The following is a 19,968-nucleotide window of genomic DNA, read 5'->3' as shown; positions in this document are numbered from 1 at the left end:
TGGTTATGGATTGAATCCATGGCAACCTAAAAAAAGAAATATATTACCAGCAGCTTAGATTATGATCAAAGGATAGACAAAGTATATTTACATCAAATCTTTTGTGCCAAGGTAAGTCAAAGAAATCAAAAGAAATTGAATGTTCAGTTTAATCTCCAAAGGCAATTATTTCAAGAAAAATGTTATCAGGTAAATTGAGTGTCAGGAAAGCTGATAAAAGTACAATTCTAATAAAGCAACTGCTTCTTAGCAACTTATTTTAAGTTAACAAAGAGTAATTGTAAAGCCAAAGTTAAACATCATTGGGTATATATCAGTAAGTGATTTTACCATATTTATTCATGAGGCATTTAAAGTTTGTGTATTGGGAATACATGTGTGTACAGGAATTCAAGCATGCAGTTTATGCATATACATACATAAACACATAATAGACAGGCACCAGAAAGAAGAGTGAGAAATGGAGTTGCCGATACTTAAGTGGTTCATGAATTTATACATTTATGTCAAATTCTTTCATTTAACAGTTCTTCATAACCCAAAGGACATGTATTTAACCAGACTGTATGAAATGCAAAGGAAGTTCTGACAGCCTTAGTTCAAAGAGGAAAGAAAAGATAGACAACTTTTTTACTCAGTCTCTAAGGAGGAAGGCAGAATAATGTAAACAGCTAAAAGAAAATATATCTACATCATAAATTGTGCTATATTTATACTTGTCAGGAGAACCCAGAGACAACCTTAAGTCAGGGCACTGAATGAATGGATACTCAGTGAGTTATATTTGACATAACATTGTTTAATACCCATGCCAGTTTTCTATGATGTGGGGTTAAAAGATTCTACCAGAAAAAAGATTTGGGGCTCTTTGATGGGTTCAGGGGACAGGCTCCTTAAATGCTTGTTTGAATTATTTATTGATTGTCAATTCAGAAAAGGCAAATTTATACTTATAATAGTGAAAACACAAAATCAGATATGGCTAATTAAAACTGGAGAATCAACTTAGAAGTCTACTTTTGGAAAAAAAGGAAGTCATGATTTAATTCTCTCTATATATATTTATTTTGGTGTAATTTAGAGTATCATACATCAAATTCACTTAAAAAAAGAATAAAATATATAGTCCTCTGACATAAATAGGAAAAATACACTGATTTACTCAATTGAGGGATATTTAATACCTATACACAGATACATCTCTGAAAAACAGGGCATTTTATATTTAAAACAAAATAGGAATAATAAAAAGAATGATAATGATAAACATGAAGATTTTTGACAAGTCACATTAATAGACTGTCAAATGCAAACCAAGTTCATAGTTTCATTTATGTGAAACAATAAGAAAATCTGGTTAAAACTTGAAGGTTTCCCATGTAATAAATTTCCCTAGCTGTGTCTCCAGTTTTTCCACCATGAAAGTTATGGAAGTGATATTTCGTGTCTAATTATCACTAAGAATGGTATCCCTTTGAAAAGCAGGGTGATTTTGTGCAGAGACTTTCCTCCAAGACAAGACAATTCCCAAGGGAGACCCTAGCTCCAGGTACAAGCCTGACCCATCTCATTTAATGTCAGACAAAATAGTATACAGGAAAACATTTGTGTACTTAATACTGAAGAAAATAGAAGCCAAAAAAAAAAAAATAAGACTAAAATGATTTCAATGCAATACAACATGTTATAGTAACAAAACGGAATCAAGTGTGATAAAATTATAGACACACACAAAAATATCAAATTTGACACTTCAATGAGAAAACTCTATCAAACTCTATCAAACTAATTTGGCAGATAAGAGGTATATTCATGGTAGGAAACTTAATAACAATTAAATTTTTAATGTAATATATTAATTCAAATGCTATTTATTTAGTACCTATAGTATAAAATAGAGAAAGAGAACAAGATAAAGTCCCCAGTTTTATTATGTGCAAGAGCGTAATGGGTAAGGACACAGATAGGGATATCTTGGGTTCATATTTTACTGCCTAATATGAGGTAAGTTATTCATCTTGAGGTAGAGTGTCCCACCTACAAAACTGGATTCAGTAGGTTATTGTGAAGGTCCAATAAGATTATATCAAAAAGTGCTTAGGATAATATTTTTCCATGATAAAAAAGAAATAAAGTTCTGTATTTTCAGTAGTTTTATATGTATACACACATGTTGTGCTTTTTAATTCTCTATATGCAGAGAAAAATTAAGACAGGATATAAATTTTGTTAACAAAAAAATATGAAAATAAATGGGAAAATAACTTTCTGTGACACCATTCTCGTCCCAGTGCAGGCATGTGCTCACTGAGCCATCTTAAAACCTGGAAAGCATAATGATTTAAGTCAACATCCAAAAGATACAGAAGCCTTGCAAATGTTGGAAAATTAGACAAAATAACTCACTTCTAACTAACTTATGTGCCCTAAAGTGATACAGAAATTCAGCACATGGCAAGCAGGATGGAATGAATGAAAGATATATGCACATTCATGAGGAAAGGGGTGTCAGTCAATGGTAAAAGAGCATTAGCAGAAAGGGTGCCGTGATGATGAGTAGGACTAACATCTGTATATAACTACACAGATGTTAAAAAAAAATATTTGAAAGAGAATATTCACTATGTGTTTGGAGTAGCAATGCTTAATGTGAATTTACACATTTAATTCTCAAAAGTTAATGAATAATTTGGATACCGTTATTATCTCTATGCAACTAATCAAGGCACAGATTATCAAACAGACTCAGAGGCACAGGGTGGTTAGTAATATGCTTACTGTCAACAAACTGTGACAAATGGCAGAGTTATGTCAACTCAGCAACTTGACTCTAAAGATCTCACCTTCACTTTTAGTCACTGCAATTTACAAGGAAATACAGAGGACTAGATATTTTTAAGGTCTTGACGATGAAGAACCAGTCAAATGTGTGTCCATCACTAATGGTGTGCACAGTGATACAGCTAATTTATGTTTAATTTTTTAATTAATTGATTTATTTTATTTAATTAGATACATATGACAGCAGAATGCATTTTGATTCATTGTACACAATTGCAGCATAACTTTTTATTTCTCTGATTGTACACAATGTAGCATCACATAATATGTGCAGTCATACATGTACCCAGGGTAACAATGTTCATCTCATTCCACCATCTTTCCTACACCCATGCCCCCTCACCACCCCTCCTTTATGTTAAATTCCTTACAGTTAAACTTACAACATGAAGCATCAATACTACTACTTGATATTTGAAAACTTGACATGAAAAATATGTGTCAATATAAATACTTGTACTCAAAATAATCATACCAGATTTATTAATAACAGTAAAGAAAAAATGTAGATATAACACAATGCCCATCAAATTATATTTGAAATATAAAAAGTTGTAATACTCATACCACAGAACAATGCTTATCAGTGAAAAGGACAGATACTTACAAGATAGCTTCATTGAATCTAAAAAGCACTATTCTCAAAGAAGGTAGAAGAAAATGTTCACACACTACATGATTCCATTTCTCTGGGATACCAGAAATGGAAAACCTACAGTGACAGAGAGTTGAGCAGATGTTGCCTGGCATATTGGAAACAAGGAGGGGATTTACCACCAAGCTGATGAAAGTAATCTACATCATCATGGTGTTGTCTAAAACACTCAAAAGAAGATAAAAATTCAACATTTTCAGTTTTATCCTTTCTTATATTTCTACATATCTTTCTATGTAAAAGTATTCTTTTATTTCTCTCTCTCTCTCTCTCGTGTGTGTGTGTGTGTGTGTGTGTGTGTGTGTGTGTTTACACATCTGTCCTTTCCCCTCTGTCATTTGTATGATTAGAAATTAAGGAAGGGAGAAACTTTCCTTGTGCATTCAGCCCCTTCTCCTCTCCTTTCCCTATGTGAGCTGCTCAGTAGAGGAACATCAAGCCAGGACCTTCACTGCATAATCCTGGAGTTAGTGTTATGGATCTCATTTACCAGGAGTATAAATTACACTAATGCCTTAAAATCAGAATTACCACTAATAAAGGCAATGTTTAAGAATTAACCTCCTTTACTCATTTTAATTACCAAATGAATCAAAATTCTTGGCAAATAAAGTTTTAGGGAAAGTCTTGAGCATTTTCAAATTCTCCAAACATGTAAACTTAGTGTGTAAGATTATTTTTAAAATTGGAATTTAGGAAGCAAATTTGAAGAGTATCTTGGCAGCCCAGTGTGTGAAAATGTGTGTGTATGTATGTGTGTGTATGTATGTATGTGTATGAGTGAGTTCAGGTGAACTTTTAAAATTCAATATATAAAGAAGTAATAGAAGGCTAAGGTACCTGAGGTCAATTGTTAGGATCCTGGGCAGAGGGAGGAAACAACTGTTGTGGTGTAGCTTTTTTAGGCATTTTTGTGCTATCTTCAGGCAGTTACCAAGTTTACCCAATTCTATCAAGTATTCATTCTATAGTAAAAAGGGAAAATTATAATAGTGGAAGAAAGGAATTACAAATAAAATATTGGACTTTAATGACTGAGGTTGTAGCTCAGTGGCATAGCACTTGCCTGGCATATTTGACTCCTTGGGTTTGGTACCCATCATGGAAAAACAAAAATACAAAACAAAAAAGAAGAATATTTTAAAAAGAAAAAAAAATAAAACGTTAGAAATTAAAAAGTATATAGAGAAAAGTGGCTCAAAGAATAAGAGTGGTATTATACAGATGAAAGAACTTACTGAATTTAAAACAGTTTAAGAGGACATCAACAAGAGAAAACCAAATGCTCTTTCTTTCATGTATTCTTCTGAAACATAGCTCAAAAATGTTTTTAATGCTGCTTCCATGACTTCTACACAAAGCATATAGCAATTATTACAAAATGTTGTATATAATAGGGACTTATGTCCATTTCATGTAACCTGTGTCAGACAACAAAATTCATACAGGGTATAGTTCAAATTTCAGTGAAATAAATCAGCAACAAATCCTTATTGATGAATGCAAATAAAATATAGAGATAAAGTTTTATTTAATGTAGGTAGATGTGATTGATTCTAGTTCTTTGAATGAATATCAAGGAGTACAATAAATTTAAGATAAATTGGTGAGTATAATAATGTCAAAATCTTACACAGTTTTAATGATAAATGAGTCAATTGTAAGTTGAAGAAAGTAAAATGTGTTAATCTGAAAAAAGGTCCATCACTGTAGGTAAGAAATCTTTTGTTGAAACATTTATTTTACCTGACAGTTAATAAAATTTGACATAAATGTGAAATATTTCACAGACCATAGAAGTGTATGTTTCAAAATGTGGAAGAATGAAAATTATCTATTTCTTAATAGATTCATACTCAAATCTCTAAGTTTTGTGTAATTAATAATTAGAAGTACCTTTTTTAAATAAAAAGCTATATGTATTAAAATGCTTTTAGAAAGTTTCAGTGTTTCATGTATTTTATCTCAATATATAACTCATATATTAGATAAAATATATATTTATATATGTAATATCTAAATATATACACATATATAAGTGAATGTGTATATATGTGTATGTGTACATATATATACACATACACATATATACATATATACATATATATAATTTGTGTACATATATGCATATATATATATACACACACACACACATATATGTAAATACCACCACTCAGTGAAGAGAGCTACTATAAACTTGAGAATACAATGTATGATTTGTGACTTGAAGACAGAGAGAGGACAAATGTAAATTTTTTTAAAAAGAAAAGAAAAGAAGAACTTTTGAGAATAATTAAAACATCTACTATCTGAATTGTGTTCAGGATCATCCTTTTATTTAATTTTTATTCTTGATAATTTTAATTTTTAAAAATTGGGTTTAAAGATTTCAACTACATGATGATGTAGAAGCATCATACAGTTATTTCCATATTTTCCTAATAGAATTAACAAACACATCACTGGCTTTAGTTTGAATTTATTGCCAGCACTATTTAATGTTTTATTTTCATAGTCTATAAAATACAAAAGTCTATTTTCCAGGTTATGTTCTTTAAAAAGAGGAATGAGAAGAGGGAAAGGGGAAATACTGGGAACTAAAGTAGAGCAAATTATATTTCATGCTTATATCATTATATCAAAATGAACCCTAATATTAAGTATAACTGTAATGCACTAATATGAAAACTTCATAAATTTACCTAATTTAAATATTTGAGTAGCCAGAAGTCTAGAAAGGAACTTAAAATTGTCATGCACTACAATGCATGCACTAAGAAAACTGATATTTCATTTGCATTTTTTTACATGTGACAAGAATAGAAATAAAACTATATTACCTGAAACTTAATGAGAGTCCATCCTTCTATGTTGGTTGCTTCTTCAAAACACTTTAAGAAAACTGATAAAATTGAAGGTTTATAACTTTGCCAATTGCTGCCAACATGCGAAATTGTTTCTGAGGGATCACATTTAAATCTATTTTTATGCAGATACCACTTTTTTTTTTTTTACATTTTCTTTCTGTTCATCAGACGAAAAGAAAACATATTGGTAAGTATTTTCTGTTTCCAAAATCTACCAAATTATGCTGCTGATGTACAAATAAGTCACAAGGAATCCAACTAATATGTAATTGTAATGCACTAGTTAAAATAATTATAATAATAGAAGGGAGGTCAGTAGAGTAGAGCAAGAAAATCAGATAAAGGGAAAAGAAGAAAGAAAGGGAAGATACTGGAGAATGAAACTGTTAATTATGTTATATGTATGTAGAAACATGACATAATGAATCTGGTTATGATATATAATTATAATGCACCAATATAAAACAAAAATCATTCTAGTTATTTTTAAAAAGTCTGTATTAGAACTTTTGTCTGATCCTTTGTCTATTAGTAAAATTAAGCACTCAACTAGATGTTCTGAGATGTATTTTCCCTCTAAAATTATATTCTTGATGAGATTCTTTCTCATCACTCTTATTCTCTTCTTATCATTTGAAGGTCATATTTGGCAAGTCCCCAACTTTGTAGTAAACCAAACACATGAGACCTCTTCTCTTGAATTTATGCAACTAAATAGTAAAGTGAGTAAATATACTGCATTAAAGCTTGTAAGTACCAATGAGGATCCATACTCTAACAATAGTAACTCTATTTCTTCTTGTTCCTATGAAACTTGTCCCAGGCCTTTATTGTTCTTAAAAAGCTTCTTTACTTTTTTTCATGTCATGTATCAAATTAAGTTTTCTGCTAGAAAGTCTCATAATTTCTACAATCATAATTTTAATATTATTTCTCATAACATTTAAAAACATATTTATAATTACATTTATTTTCTCTTAACTAATGTCTAAGAAATTTGATATCTGGATCCCCTAATGAGTTCCCAGGGTTATTTTGTTTAGCTTTTTAAATGAACTCTACTTTTAAAGTAGTTTTAGTTCTACAGTCAAACTGAGTGGAAGGGACAAAGATTTTCCATATGTCATTCCCCCTAATATTTGTATAGTTTCCCACCAACCCATCAACATTCCCCATCAAAGTATATTAGGTAAAATTTATAAATCTACAATGACACATCATTATTACCTAAGGACTACAGTTTACATTTATGTTCATTCTTGGTTGTTTGCATTCTAAGTTTTTTGACAAATATATGACATATACCTGCCATTGTAGTATCTTACAGAATAGATGGTATTATCCTAAAAGACCTGTTTTGTTCATATTTCCTTTCCTTTCTCCTAGATACTAATAACAATGATCTTTGTATTGCTTCTATAGCTTTGTTTTTTCCAAAGTGTTACATAGTTGGAATCTTAAATATGTTGCCCTTTCCAATTGGCTTCTTTAACTTAGTAAAAACTACTAAAGTATCCTACTTATCATTTTGTGAGTTGATAGTTCTTTTTTTTTAGTACTGAATAATATTTCACAGTCTGAATACACCACAGTTATTTATCTGTTCACTTGCTAAAGGATCTTTGTCATTTTGAAGTTTGGGAAGTTATGAATAGAGTTACTATTAATGTCTATGTAGGTTTTATGTAGAGATAGTTTTCATTTCCTTTGGGTAAATACCAAGGAGCATGGTTACTTTGTTGAGAATAAGAGTATGTTTATTTTTATAAAAAAAAAAAAAACAAAAAACCACTTTACTTTCTCAAAATAGCTGTACCATTTTGTTTTCCAGTAGTAATGAGTGAGTGTTCCTGTTGCTCCATACCCTTACATGCATTTGGTTATGTCAGTGTTCTGGATATTGGCCATTGTAATAGGTGTGCAGTTGTGGCTCATTATTTTAATTGGTATTTTCCTAATGACATGTGATGTAAAACATACTTCTATATATTTATCTATGCATCTTTCTTGTTAAATTGCTTTAAAGTATTGAATTTATTCTTTGAATCATGTTCATTTTCTTTTTTAAAAAATATTTTTAGTTGTAGTTGAACACAATACCTTTATTTTATTTATTTATTTTTATATGGTGCTGAGGATCAAACCCAAGGTCCTGCACATGCTAGCTGAACGCTCTACCATTGAGCCACAACCCCAGCCCAGTGTCCATTGTATATTTTTATATAACTTCTTTATAAGGTATAGATCTTCTTAAGTTCTTCTTCCAGCTTGTAGCTTGACTCTTATTCTCTTGACAAGGTGTTTCACTAAGAGATTTCATTTTTACTGAAGTCCAGCTAATGACTTTTTTCATTCATTGGTCATGTCTTCTGTGAAGTATCATTGTTAATCGCATGATCATGAAGGTTTTATCTTATGTTATCTCCTAGAAGTTTTATAAGTTCGCATTTTACATTGAGGGTAACAAAAATTTTCATAGTTTTTGTGAAAATTGTACTTCATATCTGTATTTATCTGTATCTATTTATTTCTCTCAGCTATCTATCTACATTGTATGTGGAAAATTAGTTTGTTTCAATATCAGTAATGATGAGATTGTCATTGCTACAGTGTGTTACCTTATTTTCTTTTTTAAAGATCAGTTGACTATATTTTTATGAATCTATCTCTGAGCTCATTAATCTGCTTCATAGATACATTTGCATATGGCTTCATCAATGCAAGATTTTTAATTTTACCTGCCTTCAATTTTATGTCCTACTATATCTTCAAAGAATATGTCTCTCCCTTTCTCTTCTTCCATATTTTTACTTTCTCCATATTTATTTGTGCTTTCTTTTATGTACACAAAAATGTCTCAAATTGTTACCACCTTTAAAAAATAGCTCTTTTACTTAGATTACAATAAGTTCTTTCACAGTTTATCTTCCCTCATTGCCTATTTACCATTATAGTCTAGTTCCATGATATCTCAGAGTGCCACTGTGTTTTTTGAGAGAAACTTTATGCCTTCGATTGATATTCACTTTAGATTTTAACTTAAGTGTCTCTTTATTTTGAAATTTTCATTTTGCCTATATTTGTTTTTGGAGGGGATCTGTATTAAGCATTTGGAATCCTCTACTCTTCTTTGCAAAGTCAAATGCTTCTATTAGCATCCTGAATCTCAGTGTTCCTCAGAGCCTGGACATTGTCAGCAGTTTTCTCTTCCCTCTACTCCCCCCATATTTTTAGCATGTCGTCCATTTCAAATGAATTTGAATGATGAGTCCAAAACACATTGCTACTGGGGAGGGAGTTTGTTTAAACCTTGATTTTGCCTTTGATGGGGAAAATTTTTCTTATTATATTAATACTCTTATCTCCCTCCTCATTCACTTTTCAGACTGAAGAATTAGAAATGGAAGAATTTAACTTGTGTATGCAGGGGTTTTCTCATTCCTTCTCCGATTGGGAATAAGCTACCCAGAGAGGTTCCAATCTACTCACTCTGAGTTCACTTCTATAGAAGAAGACCTGCCTAAGTCACACACTGCCTAAAATAGGTGTTAGTATTATGGAGCTCATTTGCAACTACTGTGAATTACAGTTCTTTTCGAAAATAAGATTATTACTTGTAGAGATATCTACCTGCTCTAAAAAAGAGGGGTACAATGTCTGAAAATTTTTCAAACCCTCTCCACATTTGATGTAAAAAGAGTTTTAAAAATTGGAACATAGGAAGAAAAATGTGAATAATCTCTTGCTAACTCAGTACATGTATTTTTGGACTTGAGCATTGGGCTGGTTTTAAGCTATTGTGTACTACATAGAGTTAGGTTTCTGGGTGGTTAATTCATCTGCTCCGCAATATCCTCAAAGTGCTGGTTCCCCATTCTACTTTCCAAGTATCAAAGTCTTTCTATATCCCATACTCTTCTTGATTATGCAATGGTTGTGCACATAGAGAAAAGTTATAGAATTCCTTGATCCAAAAAAGAAAAGATTATGAACCTTTCCTAAAATTAATCCTTTCAACTAATATTGCAAACTTGGGCTGTGTCAACTTTGGAAAGAATGACAACTAGTAAAATATGAAGATATGTTTTGAAATAACAGACTTCTACTTGGGCTCATGTTTAGAGGAACTATAAATGAAGTGTTGTGACTGCATTTATAGTTGTGTTCAGAGATCTGGTCTTTCATCCTCAGAAAAGCTGAGCAAAACCAAATCAATGGAATTGTACCTGGTTTATCATACTGAAAACAGCTTTGGTTATCTACTGCAGGGTTTCCTTAATTTTTATTATATTGCCTGCATGTGATGATTAAAAGATAAAAGTTGAGAAGCTCTGGATGTTTAGAAAAATTGAGGCGCACCCCTGATATTAAAATGGGATTATTTTCTTGAACTAAAATGGATTTGTTTTTTTTAAAAAAAAATAGGTAATATAACAAATAAAGAGTTGTATCTGGCATATGTAGAATTATATTGGAAATAGATAAGTAAACAGAAGTCTACTATATATTTTGAATGCCCCCCAAACTGAAGTACGCTGTATCATTTTCTATCCCCAAAAATAAAATAAATAAATAATTTTGACTTGACACCATTCAAGGTACCACCATACATAATTGCTGAAATTTCCTAAAAATAGACTGGCTTATTCTTGCCTCCATGTGTTTGCACAGTAATTTTTGTCATTGTTAGTAGCCTTTTTCACCCTTAGTTAGATATTTCCTCCTTTGTCATTAAAGACACACATTTGTTAAAGACACAAAAAGACTAAGGTTTGTCCTCCTCTGTTTTTATAGAGCACTTTGTTTATCACATTACTTTGTTTACATGATTATAAGTATATGATCATAAATTGCATATGATTTGTTTTTAAGTCTCTCTCAATTTTATGGATCACTTTAGAATAAGAATAATATACTTGTAAATCTATACTGCCAATGCCGTTTTGACACACATACTATGCTATCATTTTTATAAAAACAAATATTTCTTCATTACTGCTTTGGAAACAAAACTTTGCTAAGCACTAAGAGCATACAAACATGTAAGAAATATTCTCTGCTGTCTTTGCTGAAAGAAATGAATGAATTTATTAGAATTAGTTGATGATTGTTTCTGTTCCAAGTAGTGGCCTTCAGGAATTGTTAAGTGCGTTTTTTGATGTCTTTGGAAAAACTTTTGATTCCTTTCTCACTGAGTAGATATACTGTACTATAGTCGACCTTGCAAAACTGTGTGTACATACTAGAGAGAGTGAGATTTGAGTTTAAACATTCTAGAGATTCAAACACCTTTTATAAATCCTTTCTTTCAAAGCATTAAAATCATAATAAATGAGCTGCCAACACTTCAATCATTTTAGCATTATGTGTGAATAACACAAGGTGATTTTGTGAGTATAAAAACAAAATCTGTTGAAGGCTGACAATCGGAGTATATGTTGCATAATGTGCAAAATCTTTGCAAAAAATGTAATAAGTGAGATAGAACTTCAGGGACTCTTATAAAGAGAGAAAGAAAACATCCATGGGAAATACTAGGACCACTGTAAAGGTTTATGGTTGACACTACAGTGTTAAAAATAATAGTATACTATATACAGGTAAAATTTGAGTGAGGGACAAAGCATTTAACCCTTGCTCACTCACGAGTGTGGAACATGGGAACTATATGAATTTTTTTTCTATTTTTTTACTTTATTTTTAGTTGTTCAAAACATTAAAATGCTCTTTACATATCATATTTCATACATTTGATTCAAGCAGATTATGAACTCCCATTTTTACCCCATATACATATTGCAGATTCACATCGGTTACACATCCACATTTTTACATACTGCCATACTAGTGTCTGTTGTATTCTGCTGCCCTTCCTATCCTCTACTATCCCCCCTCTCCTCTCCTCCCCTCCCCTCCCATCTTCTCTCTCTACCCCATCTACTGTAATTCATTTCTCTCTCTTGTTTTTTCCCCCTTTCCCCTCACTTCATCTTATATGTAATTTTGTATAACAATGAGGGTCTCCTTCCTTTACTATGCAATTTCCCTTCTCTCTCTCTTTCCCTCCCCACTCTCATCCCTGTTTAACGGTGGTCTTCATCTCATGCTCTTCCTCCCTATTCTGTTCTTAGTTGCTCTCCTTATATCAAAGACGACATTTGGCATTTGTTTTTTAGGGATTGACTAGCTTCACTTAGCATAATCTGCTCTAGTGCCATTCATTTCCCTGCAAATTCCATGATTTTGTCATTTTTAGTGCAGAGTAATACTCCATTGTGTATAAATGTCACATTTTTTTTATCTATTCATCTATTGAAGGGCATCTAGGTAGGTTCCACAGTCTAGCTATTGTGAATTGTGCTGCTATGAACGTCTTGTAACAGTATCCCTATAGTACTCTAAAGGTTTAGTTGTGTGTTCACTGAACTAATTATAATATGTTTGATCACCAGAACAAGCATTGTGTTTCTGTCCATCCAGTTCACCATTAGTAAGGTTTCATTTAATGCTTGTTGAATGAGTAGAAACACAAATAAGTCTAAACCCTTATGAATCTTAATCCTGAATCCCCCTTAATTGTCAGAGTAGATTTTGAAAATCTGCATTAGAATCTCAATTTCCCTGTAACAGAATTGCAAATGATAGAAGAAAACAAGAACTGCAATTGGAAGTAGAAAAGCCAAGAAAAGAGAAAAAATAATAACCAAAGAAATTCAAACCTTACTCTAAAATTTAATAAAATGTGAATAAAAAAGGAAAGCTATAATACTTTCAATAATTATTTAAGATAATGTGTGCTGGGAATAAAACAGAATTGTGTTAAAAATATCATAGGAAGTTGGTCCTATGGCAATGTTTAAAAATTTTTAGAGAATTTTTTTCTTAATGATACTTATAAATTAACTAGAAAAAACAAAACAACAACAATAAAAACAACCTACTAAATGAAATGGATTCAGCTGAAGAGGGAATTCAGTTGCAGATTTCATGTAATGTTAGAAAAACGTGTATCAAATCAACCTCGCCAAGAAAGTAACTGACCAAGTTTAGACAAAATAAAATAAGTAACTATAGAGTTTAGACATAATAAAATAAGTAACAATATTAACTGACCAAAGGAAGCTGAATTTAAAAATTGGGGAAAAAAGGACTAGGCCTATTTGCATTTTTAATGCTTCCTGCTTAAGCTCTGGCTACAATTACCACCATGTAGAGAAGCAAAATCCTGAGTAGACACTGGCAGACACACAGCATAGAGAACCATAACAGAAGTTGAGTTGAATATAGCAGCTGAAAACAAAAGTGAAAATACCAGACAGGACAAATAAACAACACATTTATAATATAAACTTTGCATTGAAACTCCATAAATTATAAAGAAGACCAAATTGGCAGGGCACAGTGGCACATTCCTGTAATCCCAGTGACTCAGGAGGAAAATCCCAAATTTAAGGGCAGCATGGGCAATGCAGCAAAACCCTGTCTCAAAATTAAAAATAAAAAGAGCTGCAGATGTGACTCAGTGATAAAGCAGCTCTGGGTTCTTTCAAATTGAAAAAAAACTAAATTACAATTCTAAAACTGAAAAAGTAATTAACGTACATGATGAGTAAAATGACAATACATAAACTCAAACACAAATAAGATATAATGACAAGAAAAGAACATAAAAGACATGTTGGTTATAGGGAAAATATCTGGCATATGAGTAACGGGTCCCAGTAAAGAATGAATGGAATACAAAATGTCTGTTAAGGAAAAAAAACAAACTAAAATTTTTTATCAAAATGAAAAAGATCATTTTATACTTTAAAAAATTAGCAATATAAATAAAAATATAATAACACCTAGACTTACCAAAAATAGATCAGGAAATTCTTAGAACACCACCAGAAATCAGCCTTATTTCACTTTAGAGGAGCAATGATGAGATTGGATAAGTGTCTGTTGAGGGCCACAATCAAGTCAAGATGGCGCCTGGCACTTTGCCAGGAGGAATGGTTTGTGAAGTAATGCCAACGAGTCATTAAGATGATGAGGATTCCTTAATGACTGACTGCTGTATCTAGATGATGTTAATTAAGTTAAGCTGTGTGTAATTAGTTAAGTATATATACCTCTGCTGTCCTGTAATAAAGCGACTCCTGCTGTTTCAATCTTCACAAGTTGCTTGTCAACCCCCAGTTATTTTGCCCAGCCAGACTGCAGCAAGTGTCATCTCAGCTTAAAGAATGGAAGCCAGAAATGAAAATAGAATGAGAAACTTAAAAGCTCAAAGAGTATAATAGCTGGAAAAATTTAACATCAAAAATTAAACTCAATGTTAATAGAGCAATAATTAAAGATGTAGAAATTGTCATACTGAATTAAGATTATATATATATATATATATATATATAATGTTAAAAATCAGTCCCTTATGAAATGTATATATTTGAAAGAGGCCCATAATGCAAATCAAGAATTTTGGTTAAATTGTTTTGCCTATAACATAATACCACAATGATAATTTCTTTCCATTCCAAAAAGAAGAGAGTTTTGCTTCTTTTCAGCTAATATGTAATGTGATACTGTATTGTAATTAGTCATCTCTTTAGTTATTTGAAATTAGGTTTATAACATCTAACCATTTTGGAATTACAGTGAGTTCTTCATACATTAAATTCACTTTCTAGGTTTTAGTCATTCATCTCACATTTAGGGAGGACCTATTATATGGCACATACTCTTCTAGGTGTTATTAATACAGCCATTAATAAATCAGAATTTTTGTTCTCATGGAACTCAAATTTCCAATGGTAGACTAAATTAGTGAGCAAATAAATAGGAGATATCAGTGAATGATAAGCACCTTCAAGTCAATAATTACAATTTTCTTGGGTACTACATGTTGCCATATAATCAAAATATTAATTAAAGAAATCTGTTAAAATGAATGTGCTAATAAATTTGAATGAAATGAGGTAATGTCTTAAGAAGGCTAATGGAGGAAGCAGGTTACAGAAAGTTTTGAGGACAAAGACACATCACCTGGAGCTGAATAAGTAGTAGAAAGAGAATGGGAAGAAATGGGAAGATAGATGGGAAAGAACATTGAGTGTTGCTCTGAATGAGATGGGAAATTATTGGAGGACTTTTTTTATAACCAGGTATTAAACCCAGGATCACTTAACCACTGAGCCACATCCCCAGCCTTTTTTATTTTGAGACAGAATCTCACGAAGTTGTTTAGGGCCTTGCTAGTATTCTGAGGCTGGCCTTGAACTTGCAAACCTCTTGCATCAGCCTCCCAAGTTATTTGTATTACAGGTGTGCACCACCACACCCAGCTCTATTAAAGAATATTATGTAAAAAAAAAATTATTTCTTTCTGAATTGTTTGACTCTGTAGATCTATAATAGTTTGACTTGAGGGCTGGGTAATTTTAGCACACATAATTCATTTAGGATACTATTGGTTTATTCCAAGTAAAAGAAGATGGTGGCCTCAAAAGCATAGCCTTGGGGGTTTAAAGGTTACCTGGATTTGGTCTGCTTTTTTGAACGTATAGTCAGAGTTGCTGATAGTTTGAATATGACATATGAGTAAATGGAATGAGTTAAGAGTGACACTGAACTCTGACCAATCAAACTGAAAAAGAGAATTGTCATTTTAGAGATATAATTCAGTATTTCACTGGGAATTCTCTGAATATAAGCATGCTGTATCACCATTGTAAACCTGACATTTCCCATCTGTAAAATCAGGAAAGCATTTAAAAAATGCATAACTTAGAGAATGGGGAAAAAACAAATAAAATTATTTGATAAAACTTATTTATAATTTAATGTTTAATGCTCATTTCTATATCTATCACAAAATATAGATATGAGAATTGTTGCCATTTATCTTATGATAATATATTTTTATAATTTAATAAGTCATAAAGTGTTATAATCATTATGGGATTAAATATATGTTTATTTATATTACTTGATAATTTGTAGTGATTATTTTTTAGCATAATGAAACTACAGAAAACGCGACATGTATTTATTTTATAGTTTGAATATCTGAATACTTACTGTGCACATACTAATATCAATTATATCACATAAACTAATCTTAATAAAATAATCTTGATTTGAAGATATACAGTTTAAAATTTTACCTTGTGTACCTTTGAACACAAAAAAAAACATAAGAATGTCCAATTACACAATTCTTTTGTGGCTTTTACAAAGTGATATGGAAGCCAGATCCCACTTTTGCTACTCACTGTTTTTTACATTTTACAAGACAGATTTTTTATGTACATCATTTCCCTCTTTTTTGAAAAGTGAACAAGTAATTTCTAGTCAGATTGCTGAGAGAATATATATGTGTATGTTGTATGTAATGTCTTTAAAGGTAGCAATTGTCCTTATTATTAATTATCTGAATAATAATATTTCCAAGTTATCAAAGGAAACATGTAAGCCTAACTATTGAGCTGTAAAGTTTAAAAAGCATTGTATGTGTTTAAAATAAATAAACTGGCACTTGTGTTTCTCTGTCAGATTGAGAGTTTGTAAAAGGCTAAAACTTGTCACTCAAAACAATCTTAAACCGCCCCTGGGAACAGCTAAAATATTTGTACATATTTTTAAATAACATATTTTAAAAGCAGAAGTATTTGTGAAAATGATAAAGAATAATAAATGTTAATTCTAGAGAGGAAAAGAATTTTGGAAGGGAATCTTTATATTTTCATTGGGTGTTTCCCTGGGACATTGCATATTTCTGGGAATCACCCAAAGGCTTAAAAACATAACTATGGAAATCCAAGAAAACAAGATTTGTTTAACATTCAAAAATCAACCAATGCACTGCAGCATTTAAACATACAAATTAAGAAAAAAATAATCTAATGACTTAAGTAAGTGAAAAAGCAAATTAGAAAAAAAAATTATATCCAATGATGAAAAAGGAGCCAATAGAAAGTTACAAAGAGAAGGAAACTTCATTTGCTGACACTTAATATCAAAAACAAGAATCTGGAAAATGAATGGAACTGAAGTACATCATATTAAGAAAAATAAACAAGACACTGAAATATAAGAGCATGTTCTCTGTCACTTGTAAAAAATGAATTTTAAAAAGCCTATTGAAAGTAGAAGAAAGAAGAAAGATTAGGAGGAGCTGAGTAGGATCTGAGGATAGAGGGGACAAAGGGGAAAGTAAATCTAGATAGGCATTAATGTGAGATAGGATTGATGCGCTGGTTATGCATACATGGAAATACTAGAGGGATTCCTATCAGTTTGTATGAAATGTGTTAATTATAACAAAAAAGCAAAGAGACAAGAAACTATGGAAACTTAAAATAGGACAATGAAAATATTGCTAGTTTTCCTTCTGCAATTGGGTAAAAGCAAAGGTGCCTACTATCCTTGCTTTGTTCAGCATTATATAAAAAGAGACCTAGACAAGACCCCAAGGAAAGACTGAAATAAAATACAGTAAAATAAAATTTAGAAGTTATAAGAAAGGTAAGCATAAAAAAATCAGTCAGAAGCACTAGTTTTTAAGAGAAATACCAAAATGATCTATGTTTAAATTAGCAGAATTAATAAATATCTTTAACAAACTCATTTGATATAAAGACACTATGAAAAATATTCTATTTTTCTATATAAGCAATAAATAGAAACTAAAATAAAAATATATCACTTAATATAGCATTGAAGAACAAGAAATACCAAACAATAAATCTAACAAAAGATGTGTGGTGTCATTCTATGGAAAAACACAAAATCCATTAATATAAATGAAAACATTATTTAATAAATAAAAATACATATTTAAAATATAAGAGAATAGTATAAAGAATTTAATGTTCCTAAAATTAACGTAGAAAATAAAAAAATTCAAAGAAATATTCAACTCTTTTAATTTTGACAGACAGATTCTAAAATCTACAAAAAAGCAAAATATGGAATAGTCAGCAAAGTTTTGAAGAAGAACTAGGTAGATATTGGAAGCCATTATAAAGCTGTAGAAATCAAGTCAGGTATTAGTAAAAGCATAGAGCAGTAGAATGGTAAGACCCTATGGATTCCAGCCACAATTTTTGTATCATAACATTTTTGTTAAGATGATATTTTAAGGTGTGGAAAGTGATGTTTTCAATAAAGACTGGATAAAGTCAATTGGAACAGATAATGAGAAGATAGATAACTCATGTCATATGCAAAAATTAATTCTAGATATATTGTAAAAATACACACACACACACATGCTTTGTTTTCAGAAGAAACCCCAGGAAAACATCATATTACTATGAAAGAGGAAAAATTCACCAAAGCATACCATTTAGAGAATAAAAAGGCAATCCACAGAGTGTTTTATGTGTATATGTATAAGTCTGGTCATACATATATATACATACACCCACATATATGTGTATGTGTATACATATGTTTGCACACTTATATGCATATGTAAAATATGTGAAGTATGCCTACATACCAATATGAAAACAGATATATCCAATTTAAATTATGGTATATATTATTTAAAGTAACTTCTCAAGTGTGAACATTTAGATTTTTGGTATATATATATATAATGATTCGATTTGTGTCCTTCCCTAAATTTAACTTTAAATTTACTTTAAAGTAATTTTGTAGTTGAAGTTGAAAATTAGCGTTAAATTTAAAACTAAACTAGGATACCTACTTAAAATCAAAGTAAGATACTGTTGTAAGCCCAATAAGCTGTGTAAAATAAAAAAAAAAACAATGGGAAATTCTAAAGTTGTTGAGGATATTAACTGACAGTGTTCAATTATGTGAAATATCCCATAAACTAGTAATTACATTTTTAGTAGTATACCCAGAAGAACATTGGTATATTCGTGAAAATAAATGCATGACTATGATTATTCCAGCATTATTTGTAAAGGACCTAAATTGAAAAATACTAATCCACATCAATAGAAGAATAAAGAAATTTAAATAAGTAAACTGTGCCCAACTCAAGCAGTGAAATTCTACTCAGCATTGAGAATAAGCAAATTATAATTATACAATCCTGTATACACATCTTTCAGAAATATATCACTAAAAACCTCCAATTTGATGTAAAATTACACGCATACAAAATATGAAAAATTAATCTGGAATTTTAGAAGTCAGCATAGTGGTCAGTGTTTTATGGAGAATATCTGGAAGTGTGTATTTAAAGTGACTTGCAACTTACAGGGTGCTGAAATATTTATTAATAATTCATTTTCTGATTACAAAAGTATTCAATTAGTAAAATATTCAATATGTATTTATTATATTGTCTTTTTGACATGTGTATTATACTTCAAATGTTGAATAAAGTAAACCGATTTTTTTGGAAGTTCTCAGTGTATTCAGAGAAATCAGAGAAATGTAGGATTTTCTGCTTTAAAAATTAATAACACATTGCTTCTCTTGAAGAGATAGGATTACAGAAAAACTGTTGGCATGCATAATTTTCCTAATAATATATAGACTCTTATCTAACAGAATTTTGTGGAAACAAATAGGCTTCCTTTCAAAGATATGCAAATGATAATGGTTGTTACAGGAATATAATGAGGAGGATAAGCACTT

Source organism: Ictidomys tridecemlineatus, chromosome 7 (assembly GCF_052094955.1).
Source record: "Ictidomys tridecemlineatus isolate mIctTri1 chromosome 7, mIctTri1.hap1, whole genome shotgun sequence".
In the NCBI taxonomy this organism is placed as follows: domain Eukaryota; kingdom Metazoa; phylum Chordata; class Mammalia; order Rodentia; family Sciuridae; genus Ictidomys; species Ictidomys tridecemlineatus.
Note: the sequence above shows the minus strand (reverse complement) of the source record.